A 16,888-nucleotide genomic window follows, 5' to 3' on the forward strand; every position below is an offset into this window, starting at 1 on the left:
ATCATACCAAGAAACCTAGCTTCAGGGTGCACATAAAACCAACATTTACACACAATATTCAAAACAACTTATCCCGCTACGTTAATGTGTAGGTAGGCTGTATTAGCAATGTATTTATTGTCTGACACGAGGATGAAATAACGCTTCCAAATTTCATTACAGAAAAAACGCAAATGCACGAAGCCAAACAATTCACACGTTTTCTACGTGGACACAGTCGTGCAGATTATTGCAAATACACTTACTTGAATTCAGTGTGTTTCAAGTAAAGTCACCTATGGCAACACATTCCGGAGAGTATCATCTTTTCATCATAACTCGTCACCTCAACGTCCCTCTTCCCCATCCCAGACATTTACTTTTGCTTCACCTGCCTCCATGCCAGGATCCTTTCCTTCCAATTAAAAGTGTTGGGCCCTTCCTTCATGGAGGAATACCACCTCCCTGCACTCCCAATCCGTAGTTAAAACGCTCCTGTCTTGTAAGCACGTTTTGATCGACAAAGAATATATGAAACATGACATGGAAGCTATACATAGAGCTGAGGAAGAACTTGGAAATATGAAACTACATCGTCGAGAAAGAAGCAATGTAGGAGAACGTGTCAAAACTCTATAGAAAGGACTTACATGAGAAATCAACAAAGGTTTGTAGAGGTTGCGTGATACACATAACGAATGCACTAAACCGTACGTTCAGAAGATGATTGCAAAGCATTCGGTCATTTTGCATAATAATATAGGGCCTTTTAAATTGTTTCTAAACATTTCTATTAGGACAAATGGCAACAGAATTACAGGGAGGGTTAACCCGAACACACGTAACAGAGTACAAGGATGATTGAACACGCCTTTCACCAGAAAGGAAAGCCTCACATCCGTGCCTTGGATGCACGCATTGAACTCGTTTAATTTCCAGTGGGGCTGGTGACTTTTGTAATTGGAGGGGGTGTACATATTTTGCACAAATATGCCACAGTGACTTCATAGCGAGAGAGCCAAACCAACAAAGAGATTTCGAGGGGGTGGAGGGTTCTCCCCCAAGAAGATTTTTTTAAATAATTGGTTAAAGTGGTGCATTTTACAGCATACTCTACTGTATAAATACTGTAGCGTAATCCATGAAAAAATCCAATCGATGCCAGTCACCAACAGTGCACCAGAGCATTTCCCAATGCATTTTCGTGATGCCTTTCCCCACAATACATGGCAGCATAAAAAACATTTTCATGCTGGCTGTGCGCATACATTTCCATTCTGTCTTCACCAATATAGCCCAGTATTCTATTTATCATTTATATATATATTATAGTGCGGCAATCACCGTACTATATATTAAGTTGAGTATCAAGTTCCATAGGAAACCCACAAAATGAATTGCTAATAACTTTTGACTGGTAGGACAGATTTGGCTGAAATTCTGCAAACAAAATTGTACTTACCGACCCCTATCCCCGGAGTGCACGCTGAATTAAGCTGGTCATGACTTCTCGCATCCGCTGAATTTCAAGGGTTTTGTTGAGTTCAATCTGCGCAACTTAGGTGCACCTTAACTAAGGATTTTTCAGTGAATATATATATCACTAACAAAAAACATTGTTAAAGGGACGTTATGGTTAAGTTGGGCTACTAGAAACCTATCCCATTTTACTCAAAAAACTATGCTAAAGGAAGGTTCTGGTTACAGTGCCTTTCTAAAAACCTATCAAATGCAGTGAAAAAACTTTAGTAAACAGACGTTATGCTTTAGTTGCCCTAAGAACAACCTAGCAAATTGAGTGCAAAAACTTTTGTTACAGGGACGTTACAGTTACTTTGCACTAACAACACTCTATCCACACTATAGTTACAAGTAAAACCGAAAACCCCCAGAAATTCGCCAGTTATGGTAAACTAAGCAACCATAAGTCGCACCACCACTGTGCACTGCTAAGACTAACACAAATTACATCAAAGATGACATCACAAATGTCATTGATGAAATCACTGATGACATCACATGTCTGGCTCCCTCTTTTTCTGTTCACTGACATATGTAGGGCAGGTGGTTTTCTTCACTGACAGTCAGGAACTAAACTTTCAAAAGGTACTATATCTGTAGACTTTACCCTTCTCATATGTTCTTACACTACTTTCCTAAGGGTTCAGTCACATAATATGATACATATACATTGCGGAAGAAGCAGGCCTGAAACACAGCAATCATTTATGTGCATGAAGATAATCAGTTAGGTTATGAACACTTTCTGGTAATACTGCTGCTTTTTTGCTTACTTTACTTTCCCTCTATGTGGGCATATTTGTGTGGGTTGTGGTCTCTTTATGTTTTGTGTGTAGTAGTACAAATATGTGTAAGTGAGGCGGTATTAGCTACTTATTACATGTTTCACAGTACGCAAAACTCTGAAACTATGCATTCATCATTTTACTATCCAACATGGCAAAAACTTTAATATTGCACCTCTTTGGTGCATGCTGCAGACAATGCTTACGTTTCTTCATGAGTTGGTTCCTCTACTGGAAAGAACTCTATACTGCAATGGTGTTTATAGCAATGGATTGTGTAATTAATTATGTATCTCATGATAGTTCTCCCAATGACCTCTGATAGTTTTCTGCCAACATTATATTGACAATCCCTTGTGGAGACTTTTCATAAACATTAAATGCACATGTGATGTCATCAGTGATGTCATCAATGACATTTGTGATGTCATCTATGATGTCATGGTGTGAGTCTTAGCAGTGCACAGTGGTGGTGCGAGTTATGGTTGTTTAGCTAACCATAACTGGCAAATTTCTGGGGTTTTTCAGTTTTACTTGTAACCATAGTGTGGATAGGGTATTGTTAGTGCAAAGTAACTTTAACGTCCCTGTAACAAAAGTTTTTGCACTGAGTTTACTAGGTTGTTCTTAGGGCAACTGAAGCATAACGTCCGTTTACTAAAGTTTTTTCACTGCATTTGATAGGTTTTTAGTAGGGCACTTTAACCAGAACCTTCCTTTAGCATTGGCTTTTTGAGTAAAGGGGATAGGTTTTTAGTAGCGCAACTTAACCATAACGTCCCTTTAACAATGTTTTTTGTTAGTGAATTGCATAGGTTTTTAGTAGGGCACTGTAACCGGAACGTTGCTTTAGTATAGTGTTTTGCGGAAAGGTGATAGGTTTTTAATAGCGCAACTTAACCATAAAGTCCCGTTAACAACATTTTGTCATGGATTCCTTGGCTGCCCTTATGATGAAATTGGTAAAAGCCCAAAATCCCCTGTGTATGTATTCATTTGTGCTACCCCTCCCCTCTCCTAATAGTATCAGTGTATCTTAGAAATTGAAGGTCTACATGTAAAGTGTTTGTGAGTGTGTGAGTGGTTTCTCTTTTTGTGGTAACGATGCATGGTGAGTCTGTGCCGCACATAACTGTCCGAGATGAGTGCAGGTAAGCAATATGGAGGTGTCCTAGGGAGACTGCACCTGGCCGGCATATGTGCAATCACAATTCAAGTATGCGTAGGACTCCAGTACTGGCCCCATGGCTGCATCTTCTAATGCACTTTTAATTCGTCGTGGGAGCGCACGTCTGTCTGTTGCACAGCTATGCACATGCGTAGGGAATCCTCTGTGTGCTGGTAACACCACCCCTGTCGCCAGCCCTACGGATTCATATGGTAGGCTACCGCATTTGAAGTAGTCCTAGCGACTATGTGAGTTGCTGTGCAAACCTACCAATACACGGCTGCACCACGCCAGGCTGTATGAGGGCCACTGGAAAACAAGGAACATCAACCTCCAGTGTACAGTGGGCGTGTTAAATATCACATTCATTTGATTGATCTGCTGCTAGCCTTTCCATGACACGCGAAACAGACACACCATCTCTGCACTGAGTACTGTGACGGAAAGTGGCAAAGGTTTGCTTGCAGGTCGTAGAGTTGGAGAAAACATTTAACTGCAGGCATGACAGTTTGTAGTGAGTCTGCAAAATGGCAAACCTGGTGCGGCTTGGTCACTCACATACTAGTGCATGTACGGAGAAGTAAGCAAATAGCAGAATCTCCGGAGCACAAAGAATATCAGTGGTGGTTAGAAAATTACTGTAGCTGCATGGGTGCCGCTGACTAATCATCTGCCTACTCCACGTAATGAAGCTGCGTTCCTCGTTGTTGGAAGCATTCTCGTATTTTAGATTGTATTCATCTCCGTGATTGCTGGTCCTAGGCCTAATGCTATACCATGAAGTGTCCGTACTGCATGTGACGAGAAATGAAATCGAAGCACAGGTGACCAGCGGGCAGGGTAGTGCCCTCACAACAATGCAGTACAGTAATTTCATGTACAGCAATCTCCACATCTATTGCAGCCAACAACAGGGACACTCCTGTAGGGCAGGGAATCTTTAAAACATCCTTGCAGACCATATGCTGCGCTACAGACCCTTACCTGGCAAAGGGCATTGTATTGTGCATGTACTACGATGCGCTACTCTACAGAGGTAAGCTAAATGGAAGTGCTTGGGAGGGGTGGGACCGGGAGCATGACAATGACTGCCGCCTATTTAAGTGAGGGACACCCAACATTTCCCTCTCTCTGCACGTTCCCTATGTTATCCCTGTAGGGGTGCCCTTTCCGTACCAGCCCTTGCCTTCCGTTCCTTCTGTGTCATGTGTTTCAAGATCAAAATAAATAGAAATGAACTGGAAAAGGAAAAAAAGGTAAAAAAAGAAAGCTCCTTTCCGAGTTGAACAATGGAATTGGCAATGAACGGATGCAGGGCGCCACGCACCGTATACACTCCACAGAATGCGCGCTAAAGAAAGGGAGGCTTGGCTCAGTGGAAAACATGTTAGGGGAATTGGGTAGAAAGGGCTGGCTGTAAAAAGAGTTTTATTTCCATGTTCCAGTGCATTTTGAAGTGTGTAAGTGTACAACACCTACTACAGAAATTCTTCATGTACTTCTGAGAAGGGCAGCAAGGCTTTTTGGGTAGATCATGAAAAATCGGAACGGCAGGAAAAGTAAGATGAAGGCTATTTGTGGGAAAAACTCTTGGTGCTGTGAAACGTCATATTCCCATTTTGGAAGTACAACATTGTGACATGTCGTACAAAGGCACAAATAGACTTTTTCACAATGTACCGTGCTTTCTGCATTTGCGTACCAAATGAAAAATAACACAGCCACATCTGTGTCTGCGTAATGCGCAACAAAAATGAACTTTTCCATCCACAATGAAGAACAGTAATGTCGGCATGATCGCGCGTCACCAAAGTCACACAAAGCCAAATGAAAATCAGTTACTTCATTGCAGGTACTGCATACCAGTACAAATCCACATAATGGAATCCAAATGGCGCAGCCACTGCACAATGTTTTCCATTCCCTTTCAATCAATGTATTCAGAATGTCCTCAAAATACGTACGCTGTGGCTCGTGAAATACACAGCCATAACTGCACCTTCTGCATTTCTGTCGACAAATACACTGTGTACCACCGTCTGTGCGTACAAAGCACACCCAGAAACTTTATTCAGCAATCCCATAGCCTCCACAGGCCTATTTGTATGGCGGTCACCTGCAAAAGGGCCGGATGTGACACGTGCAACCCTGCAACTATCGCGATGTCCGCAGACGTTTCTTGCTATGCACGTGCGGGAGTGGGGGAATACATTTCAACCAGGGTAGGGGATTTCGTTTGTATGGGTGGCTCTGAAAAGAGCAGTTTTTTTTAAGGTGCTTCCATAGAAATACCCTTTTTCCGTTTTTTATAAATATATGTATTTTTTTTTAGTTCACCTCACATTCTTACAATAGGGCCTTCAGTGCAGCCTGTAGATTGTAAAACAAAATATCATTGACACTGGGCAACAAAGCAAAGTAATTTCCTTTGAAAAGGTGTACATATCGAGAACCAATGTTGTCATTCTCACAGGAGAACATCCCGGCAGCACTCAAGAAGTCACATATGCATCTGTTGATAAGACCACTTCTGACCTCTGGCTGGCGACAACATTCATTGGAATAGTCCCATACTATTCTTGGTGGTATACATGAGAAAAGCACCTTGGCAGTGGGAAAAATGCACTTCACTGCTTTCATCAACTTCTTCAGTTGACGGTACACACGTGAACAAGGAATGAAATCCAAAAACAAGGCTCCATAGTGCACAACCACAACATGTACAGTTGCGGAAGTTGCCACGCATCGACATTCTGCAAGCACACCGACGAAACAGCACGCATCGACACTGCACCACAAAGCCTCCACTCCCTTCAAATCAAAATTACCACAAAAGCCTTTTTGGAGGGCATACAGGAACAGATCTTCCACAAAGGCATCACCCACAATGAAAACTGTGCATCTTTCCATGTCTGCCAACCGCACTACACAAAGTAATGAAAAAAACAATTGCTGCCCTTTCCTGTAATGCACACCTTGAGCCACTGATTGGACAATCCCCACATTCCCATTTCCAATGGCCAGCATGGTGAGAAGGGCAGAATGTGGCACGTGCGTTTCCCCAAGTAATGCGAGGGCCATGCACCCTTAAAGCAGGAGCATTCCTTCTTCCCTTTCCACACATTTTTGTCCATCACTACCTCATTGGGCACTGTTAAATAGTCACACACGCATCCACCGATGGCATCCATTACGTTAGCATCTAACACTGTCACTTCTGTACAACACTTCATAAGTTCAGTTACAAATTTAGCCTCCAATTGGCATGTCATTGGAAAGCATGTCCAGTAGAAAGTTGAGTGAAAGCATGCAAGATTTGTGCATCAACAGTCATCCACATGTGCACCCATCACCACAAACCCTCCCCTCCACTTGCAATTAATGGCTCAACCGGCAGTCCCTGCCTGCTTCTTCTGTATGTTCACCGTCTGTAACTTCACATATGTAACTGTACACTGACCACACTGTAACTGCAACATGACTATACTACCTATGTATGTAACTGTATTTTGAATATACTGTCTGTAACAAACTACCTGTAACCACATGCGCCCAGATACCTCTTGGTCAGGTGTGCTATAGAAATAAAATAAACAAACAAACAAACAAACAAATAATTGCCTGTGCGCACGGTATGTGCCACTGAGCGTCCATTACGTTCTTAAAAACTTTACAGTTTTTTTCTCCCATCCACTGCCATGAAGTGACACTTCAATTGTGTATGCTTGCAATGTTTCCCTTTACCCATATCACCCATTGTAATATCGAACAGGAACTCTCTTCTTTCCTTCTGACAATAGTATGAATTTTTTTCCCCACTAACCCACGTCCTACAGAAATCGTAAAATGTGGCTCCAAAACCAAGACTGAATGTATATTAGCAACTTAAAGCAAAGTCCGAAAGCTCACTGTCTACACAGATGTGGTTCTCTCTAGGCTGTACTATTGCAACAGCCTTGGTCTAAATGTGCCTGCTTCTACTTTCTGCCCTCTGCAACTCATCCAGGAGAGGACTGTGCACCTCGTCCTTGGACTCAAGCTCAGGGATGGTATCTCTCCGGGACTGAAATGTCTGCACTGGCTCCCAGTGCCTGCAAGGAATAAGGTAAAAACCCTCTTAATTATGCACAAGGCCTTCTGGGTCCTGGGGCTTCAATACCTGCAACGGGCACTTCCTAAATATGTCTGTTGCCGAGCTCTTCCCTCATCCAACTCCCTCAGGGTCACTCCCTTCTGCAAGCAACCACTTGGTGGTAGATCTCTTTCTTTGGCTGGGGCCTTCCTCTGCAATAGCCTCCCTGCCCCCCTGAAACTTGAGGAGAACCATCGCCGGTTCCGGAAGCACCTCAAAATCTTTCTCTTTGCCTCTGCTTTTGCTCCTCCTCTCCCCTGCTGACTTGCTGCCTGAAACTGATTCTGCACTGGTTACCTGGCCACCCTCTGATCTCAACCCACTGCCTCCTCCTCCACCAGTTGCACCCCTGCACTGCCATTCTGGCAAACCTCTAATTTGGGGAATGTTTGCTGCATCCCTAACAGTTCCACCACTTCCTGATGTCTGCACTTATCCTTGCACTTGCCACCATCGGGCAGTATTTTGACTTCTTGTCATTTTTTCTTCTTCCCATGTATTGCACTTTCTCCTCCCCCTCCCCATGCACTTAGGCGATCTGAGTGCCACCTGGCCTAGTAGATTTGTTGTCTCTGTCTCCCCTCTGTTCCCCCTCCCTTGCCTCGTTGCGCCTTGCAAAAGTAGGGTATAGGCGCATTATAAATGCCACATCATACAATTTCACATCATATCATATCATACACACATTGCATTCATGACAACACGTTGCCTGCCACTTACCTTGTACACTTCTTAGGTTTTTCTTTCCGCAGTACCCCATTTACGACAAAACGTTCAGAAATTATCGCACAAAAGCACCACTGAATGCATGTTACCACCTTCAAACAAGTACATGCAGTGCATGCATGCAAACAGGATGCCTGCCCCTTAACTTGCACACTTTCACCATATGCCTCTGCACTTCTTTGTACAAAGAGACCTTCTGCGACAGTTTTTGCTTACACACCACAACCACAAACCTTATTGAGCAATGACACAGCCCCATTTCCATGGCTCCCATCCTGAAAATGGCCGAATGTGGCATGTGTAATCCTGAAACTAACGCAGAATCTGCAGAGTTGTTGTGCTAGGAAGGGGGGTGGGGGAGACAAGTGTGAAACATGGTAGGGGTTTGGGTCTTTACTACTGTGTCTGAAGAGATATATATATTTTTTTTTTCTTTTCTTTGTCCTGAAGGTGAATGCTTCTCTTACATTTCTACAGGATTCTCTGCAACGCTTCGTGCACAGTGGCAAACAAAACAGCATTGTCAATGGAGGTAAAAAAAAATACCATTTCCTTGGAACCATTGCAAATCTTGCTTGTTAATGACATCATAGTCGGTACAGAACATCCCAGCATTGCACATAAAGTCACACATGCTTCTATTTATGAAACACCTCCTGACCTCTGGCTGTGGACAAATTACACCAGCAGGGTCCCATGCTCCTCTTGGTGGTATGGGTGAGCAAATCACCTTGGCAGTGGGAAAAATCTACATCACTGCTGTCATCAACTTCTTGAGGTTACGGAGCAAACGTGAGCACGACATGTACCCAAAATGTAGTGCTCCATAATGTACGACGACTACATCAACAGTACCGACAGAGGCCACACATGGCCACACAAAGGAGAACCATGGCACCGAAACCCCACTCATAGACTGTGCCCCAAAAAGCCTCCACTCCGTCCAACTGGGGCAGGATGTGACACGTACACGTTCCAGCTACAGTGAGGGCCGCGTCCCAGTGAAGCAGGGACAGTCCTTTCTCTCTTTCCACTCCAGCCATGCATGCAAGGTGCTAGGCCCTCACCACAGAGAACACACCATAGTACACACTGTTTAAATGCTCATGTCATGTGCACTGCACTCCCCATCTGCAATTGAGCGTGACAGCTGTCACCCTGTCCACATAATTGCATGCATGGCTGCATAAGGTTGCATTGGGTGTGCTGAATGGTATGTAAGAGGCTGTGTTCATTGGCCATATTTTAAATGTGTGCTGCTGAGCACGTCCTTTCATGCTGCAATATCATAAAGCACTTCCTAAAGCAAGGGTCTTATAAGGGCCTAACCACAGCAAACGTAAATGGTGACATGTGGCTCCCTATTGTGCAACAGAGGCAATGATGTACACCATATGCTAATGTACGCATAGCAGCTCACTTCTGCTGTTCTACCAAGTCTATAATGTCCTCCACAACCATTGTGTAAAAGTCACCAACTTCAAATGCATGCAGAGTGACAACTGCATGGCTGCATTATGTTGTGGTGGCTGTGATGAAGGCCTAGGCTGTTGGGTGTACGGCCTACGGCCTGCGGCCTTCGGCCATTCACCCAATAGTCTAGGCCTTGCCCAAACCCGCCACAACATAACAGAGCCATGCAGGCGAACATGTAGGCATGTGCCTGAATTCAGAAAGGCAACATAGGCACCAGCATTTCTACCCAACCGCCGCACCATAAAGCAGGGATGCAAGCACACATTTTCCACTTACCATAATGCACAAACATACCACAGTGTTTGGCACGGCTACCCACTTCCATTCACAAAGCATTGTAATAATGCCAACCAAACAACACAATCTTCACCACATTGGTCCTGCTCCCAACATTTTAGAACGTGCATAGAAGAAATACTGCATAGTGCACTGCAACACTTACTAATCTGCGCAATGCAGACTACCCAAGCACATATAAGAACCAGTTCAACGGTAACCTCTTCTATATGTACACTAGTCCAACAGTGCACCGAGTGGGCACACTGCATGACTGCTCACTGCAGCATCTCCACCCATACACTGACAGCTGTAGGATGTTCTAACAATCACCACAGCCATGCAACCAACAATGTGTGCAATGCAGCCAAATCACACACACAAAGCAACAATGTGGCACCTACTTACAACCAGTGGACATACCTCTTGAACCAGTGAATATATTTGTCTGTGCAAGGGCTCCAGCCATGCATCGAAGGGGCTACAGATTTACCACACACAACACACCATAGTACACTCTATGTTGAAATGTTCTTGTCATGTGGAATGTACTCCCCTTCTGCAATTCAGCCTACCACCACTCATCACAGAAAGAAATCGCAGCTGGAGCTGTCATGCCATAACGAAGGCTGCCTGCATTCTCCACAAGGGTGTTGCCTGATGAGGTGACCGAGAATTGGCATGGTATGCACGGATACTGCTGGCACACCACAGTCTTCTTCTAATGAAATATATCACATGAAGCACTTCTCACTCGCCCACCCTTTCCATCCTTTCTTCCCACCATCAGATGCCGTTAACTATGTGTTCCAGGCCCTTTTGCCACCGCATTGTCCTCGGATACAACATGCCGGCGTTATCAGAATTATTTGACGCACATCACATCACTGCACACTGCAGTTCAATCAAAAGTTTGACCGCGCAGCGATCAGGGAAATGGGATGCCGGAGCGGAGCCAGATATGACTAATTTTAGTGGCCACACTGTTATATACAAGAGACCCAGCCATGCACACAATGCCCTAGGGGCTTGGCACACACACCACAACACTATCCTCCGATACACCATGGCGGCGTTTCCCAAAAACTTTGATGCACAGTACGCTCCCCTCCAGCCAACCACCGGCCGTGTCCAAAGTTCGCCGACAGCACGGCATACCGCAAGCCAATGATCCTTCTGTCTGCGGAGCGAACAGGGAAATGGGTCGGTGCAGCGGACCCAGATAGCACACATTTTTAGAGACGTACATTTCAGTTCTTTGCAACAAAAGTACTGGTCCGATTTCCACCAAACACACAAAAGCATGCTTTCTGACCCAAGCCCCCGCTACTGCTGCGTATTTGGTGCAAGTCGTTGGGCCTGTAGCCGTGCGCAAAGTCTTTCCGATTGAGTTTATGGAAAAAAAAAACATTTCCGACCCTCCCTATAACTTTGTCGCCTTTGAACAAAACCTTTCCAAACTTGCCAAAACTATTCAGAGCGGGCCATATACTATTTTTGCATAGTATGGTGAGGATTCCTCCAGGGGGAGCGCAGTTATAAGCCACCAAAAAGGGCTCTTCCTATGAGTTTAGCAACAACCATAACTACACGCCTGCTACCGCGTGCCGTATAATATATATATATATATCAAAGAAAAAAGGAAGATGATTCCACTCAGCTCACAGCGGCACTCCTCTTGTAATACCAATCATCACTCGAACACATAAAGGATCTCTGTCAACGTCCTTCATTCCTCATATGGTGATTGGTATTACAAGAGGAGTGCCTCCATGAACTGAGTGGAATCAGCTTTCTTTTTTCTTTGAAAATAACGCGCTCAACCACGTACAACGGGAGGCAACCATGCAATGGTAATGAATAGCAGTTAGATTTCTGGGCAGAGCGCCTCATTTTCACGGCAGCAATTGTGTTTTCTCACATATATATATATATGTATAAATATATATATATATATATATAAATATATATATATAAATATGTTTATATATTTCTTCTACTTGTTTACTCCCATTGTTCACTCTGTCTACAAAGTCAAGAATAAATAAGTTTTAGACATCAGTAATATAGAGATCCCAACTAGATAGATATGGCAAAAGTACTGGAAGCAAACAGCACATGTGTTATTTAAAGTTGAAGCCACACTGTTGGATAGAGCAAAAACAGCCATCTGTTCAGCTGGACCTACTGTGCAACAGACAATGGACACACTAAAGAGATTGAAGAAGAGATACATCAGTAAATGGTGGGAACCCATGACCTTGAAAATGTATTTAGAGTAAACAAGGATTTCTAGAAGTCTGAGGATTCTGACAATACCCACCAATGAAAGTATAGACCCAGAATTGAATGAGGAATTGTCACAGGTTTCCTTTTTCCTCACCTGTTTTTGCTGCCTCGCGGGATCCTTCGCCGGGGTTTTCTTCTGTGCTGTTCGGGTCTTGTATAAGCCCGCTCGGCCGTCGTCGGATCCCAGGATTCGTTCAGCTTCTTCGTCAGGGACCATGGAACTCCATGAAGACCAGGAAGGAAGGCCGCACACGAGAGCGGTCTGCGCGGAAAGTGGATGGAATACAGGTACAAGGGGGAGGAAGGAGAAGGAGAAGGAATGGGTCCGGGAATTCGAGTAGCAACTCAGTTCCAGGAGCAAGAACTGCGGCGCACGTCTAGCCTCAGCTAACGATAGCGTTGAGACGCGTGGAGCGGCAGGGGCGTGGTTCCTTTATGGAACGTGCTGCATGGACGTAAAGGTCGATAGACCGCGTTCTGTGGATTCGGCCATGTTGGGTGTACTACAGCAAGTAACCCCCGATGTGCCAGGGACCAAGAGGACCAAAAGGGGCGTGATCGATGGATCATGATAGCATGCCCCCTTCTAAAACTCGTTCCACCGGGTTTGCCTGGATGTATTAGATGGAACCTTCTGAGTAATCTGGGGGAGTTCAGGTTTGAGACGGGTTCCCAGGTACGTTCACTGGGTGGATAGCCCTTCCATTCCACCAGGTATTGAAGATGTCCTCGCCTATATCTGGAGTCACATATTCGAGAAACTTCATATTCTAACTGGTCATTGACAATCACAGGACTGGGTCTAAGGTTAGTCCGGGTGGTTTGGATGTAAGGCTTCAATAGAGATTTGTGAAAAACTGGATGGATTTTCTTCCAGGAGTGTAACACTTACCTCATAAACTCTGCGGGAGCACTTCTCTGGAAAATCAGGTTGTGCTATTCTTAGTGTGCATTGTAAATCTATGCAGTCAGGTTATCTAAGAAAAAAACATTCAGCAATCCTCAATATGCTTGTCAAATGCACCAGTTCAGAAATTACTTCTCTAACTCTCTAGGCTCTTTACCTTTTATTATGTGTTGGTGAGCTCTCCATCCTGCTTCTACGCAGGGGCGCTTGTTCTGAAGAATGGAGATGAAATGTATTTTCTGAATGGAGTAAGGACCACTAGTGTGCGTGATATGAGAGAGAGAGCTATTGGGGAAGGTAAGGAGATAGAAACTATCCCTGACAAGAATAGCACAATTGGAGCCGTTCCATTAACAATTGAACGTGCAAGACAAGGAACTCCTAACCTTCCTGAACCAAAAATGAGGAACGCCTATATGTGTGTGTGAACACGTGACCAGACAATGTCAACTGCTGAGAAAATGTGTCCCCACTAAAATAGGAGTACCTAACACAGCGACTTTGTAAATCTTAAAACTCACCCAACTCAATAGATATATATACTCAAACCTTGTCACAGGGCTGCAGTTCCCTACAGTGTGTGTAAAAAGGCTGACTGACCGGGGAACAACTTCTTACAGCTGACATGAAAACAAGGTAATTCAGATGACTGGAAAATGCACGCTGCACCATCTAGTGATAGCCAAAACAAGTGCGCACCATAAACATTAGCAGCCAATACTTGCGATAAATGTAGGTTGACAAGGCAACGAACTTCAAACAGCTGACAGAGATTCAACGAGAATATTCCGCTGACAGGAATGAGCGCAGCAACGGTGCCGCGGCAGACGTGAAGGTAACTGCCGATAATGCTGGCTGAAAACGAACACTATGGAATACAGTGGTAATGACTGGGGAGTTACGAGGCTAACCTCAGAGGGAACAATGGAAAGTCGAAAGGCCACAGGGCTAATGACTTCTTTTATAGGAAAAGGGCCATAATATCGAGGAGCCAACTTATTCGATCTGAGATGTCGGGGCAGTAGCTTCAAGGTTAACCATACTTTATCCCCAATGGAGTAAGAAGGCCCTGGTCTTCTCCTCGAATCTGCATAGTGCTTAGTTTGGATCTGTGCCCTTTTTAGATGTTCCTTGGCTTCTCTCTGTATATTGATGAGTGTTTCAATCCAGGAGTCGACTATTGGAACTGGAGTAGGATGCGGAAGGACTGAAGGTAATACCGCAGGGTGGAATCCATGGCTGCAAAAAAAAGGGCTGGTTTTAACAGCCCAATGGTCCGAATTGTTGTAGGCGAATTCTGCCATTGGTATTAGAAGTGACCAATCCTCCTGGACCTTAGTAGAGAAACAACGAAGGTAGTGTTCAAGGGTTTGATTTACTCGTTCTGTGGCTCCATTGGTTTGGGGATGATAGCCTGAGGAGAGGGCTCATTGGATTCCTAGTATCCTGCAGAGGTGCTTCCAAAATTGAGAGATATACTGTGGTCCTCTGTCCGATATGATCTTGGAAGGAAGTCAATGCAGTCGGAAGATGTGTTCCAGGAAGATTCCAGCAAGTTCTGACGAGGATGGTAACATATACAGAGGTGTAAAATGAGCCATATGAGTGAACAAGTCAATAGTGACCATGATAGTGGTGTACCCTCTAGATGGCGGTAATTCTACAATAAAGTCTGTAGCGATGACTTCCCAAGGTCTCGTTGGTGGAGTAGGCTGTAATAAGAGTCCTGCTGGTTTCTGGTTGTCACGTTTGTTTTGATTACAGACGGAACAAGATTGAACGTAGAGTTGAACGTCAGCCTTCATACTGGGCCACCAGAATTGTCTTTGTATTAGACGGAGGGTGTTGGAAATGCCACAATGACCGGAGTGAAGGGTATCATGGCAGAGGTTTATAATCTTTTGTTGTAGTTTCTGCATGGGAACGACCAGGTTGTTCTTCTTAAACAATTATCCATCCTTGGTTCTCATATCCCATTGATTCCTTTTTGAAAGACCCTTCCAGAGATCCGAAGTCTGAGTTTGTATGTGAATGTCTTCCAGGAGATTGTTTGCTTGAGCTATAAATATTGTGTGAGGAAACATCTTGAGATATGCCCTATCTCCCAGAGGTTTGTAGTCTGAACATCGAGATAGGGCGTCAGCTATTAGATTTTGTGTTCCGGGAACGTGGTGAATCTGGAACTGATATTGGGCAAAGAAGAAGGCCCACCGAGCTTGACGGCCATTCCTACATTCCAAGGCATGCAGTACTTGTAGGTTTCGATGGTCCGTGCGGACCTGGACAGGATGTTTTGCTCTGAGGAGTAGATGACGCCACTCGGTGAAGGCTTGACGGATGGCTAGCAGCTCCTTTTCCAAGACTGAGTAATGGGTTTCACCTGGAGTTAATGTCCGTGAAAGGTAAGCGATGGGGTGCTCCATCCTGTCCCCGAATAGTTGTTTGAGAACGGCTCCAATAGCGTAGCTGGAGGCATCTGTCTCCGCTATGAATGGTTGGTTGACATCAGGTTGAGCTAGGACGGGGGCTTGTGTAAACTCAGTCTTCAACCGTTGGAAGGCTTCCTCTTGAGCTGTGGTCCAAAGGAAGGGAGTGTCTTTCTTTAACAGGGCAATGTTTGGTTGGACTATCTCAGAAAAGGAAGGTATGAATTTCCTGTAGAAATTAGCCAAGCCCAGGAAATACTGGATTTGTTTCACAGAGGTGGGGCTTGGCCAGGATAATATAGCCTTAACCTTGGATTGATCCATTCCGATGCCTTCTGGACTAAGGACAAATCCTAGGTAGTTTATAGTAGAAGCATGGATGATGCATTTCTCGGGCTTTGCCAGGAGTTTGTTTTCGCATAGTCGTTGTAACACTGCCTTTAAATGTTCTTTGTGCTTGGAAATGTCTTTCGAAAATATTAGGATGTCGTCCAAATAGACAATCACAAAAAGAAACAGCATGTCTGAGAACACCCTATCCATGAAGCGTTGGAATACCGCCGGGGCATTAGCAAGTCCAAAGGGCATGACCAAGTATTCATAATGACCAAAGGGTGTTCTAAAGGCTGTTTTCCACTCGTCTCCTGCCCTAATACGAATCAGATGGCAGGCACCCCTGAGATCCAACTTGGTGAAAACAACTGCACCCTTACTGCCTCCAGAATGTCCGATATCAAGGGTAACGGATAGCGATCCTTAAGGGTGCATTGATTTAGACCTCGATAATCCAGACACGGTCTGAGTTCCTTGGTATCTTTCTTGGGGACAAAAAACAGTGAGGCCCCTGCTGGGGATTTAGAGGATCGTATGGTGCCATTTGCAAGATTAGTATCCAGGTATTCTCGAAGGGCTTTCTTTTCAGTTTCGGACAAGATGAACATCCTTCCAAAGGGAATCACAGCGGAAGGGTACGTTTCTATAGCACAGTCTTCTGGTCTATGGGGAGGTAACGCCTGGACAATGGCAGAAGAGAAAACATCAGAATATTCCTTGGTGATTCGTAGGAGGTCCTTCTGATGGTGTCGGAGCGAGGTCTGACATTATGCAGTGGGACATACAAAATTATGAGCCCAGGAAAAAGGAACCCGCTGTCCAATTGATGTACGGATTGTAATTTTGAAGCCAGGGCATTCCCAATACCAT

This window comes from Ambystoma mexicanum, chromosome 2q (genome assembly GCF_040938575.1).
Source record: "Ambystoma mexicanum isolate Mex_15411 chromosome 2q, UKY_AmexF1_1, whole genome shotgun sequence".
In the NCBI taxonomy this organism is placed as follows: Eukaryota; Metazoa; Chordata; class Amphibia; order Caudata; family Ambystomatidae; genus Ambystoma; species Ambystoma mexicanum.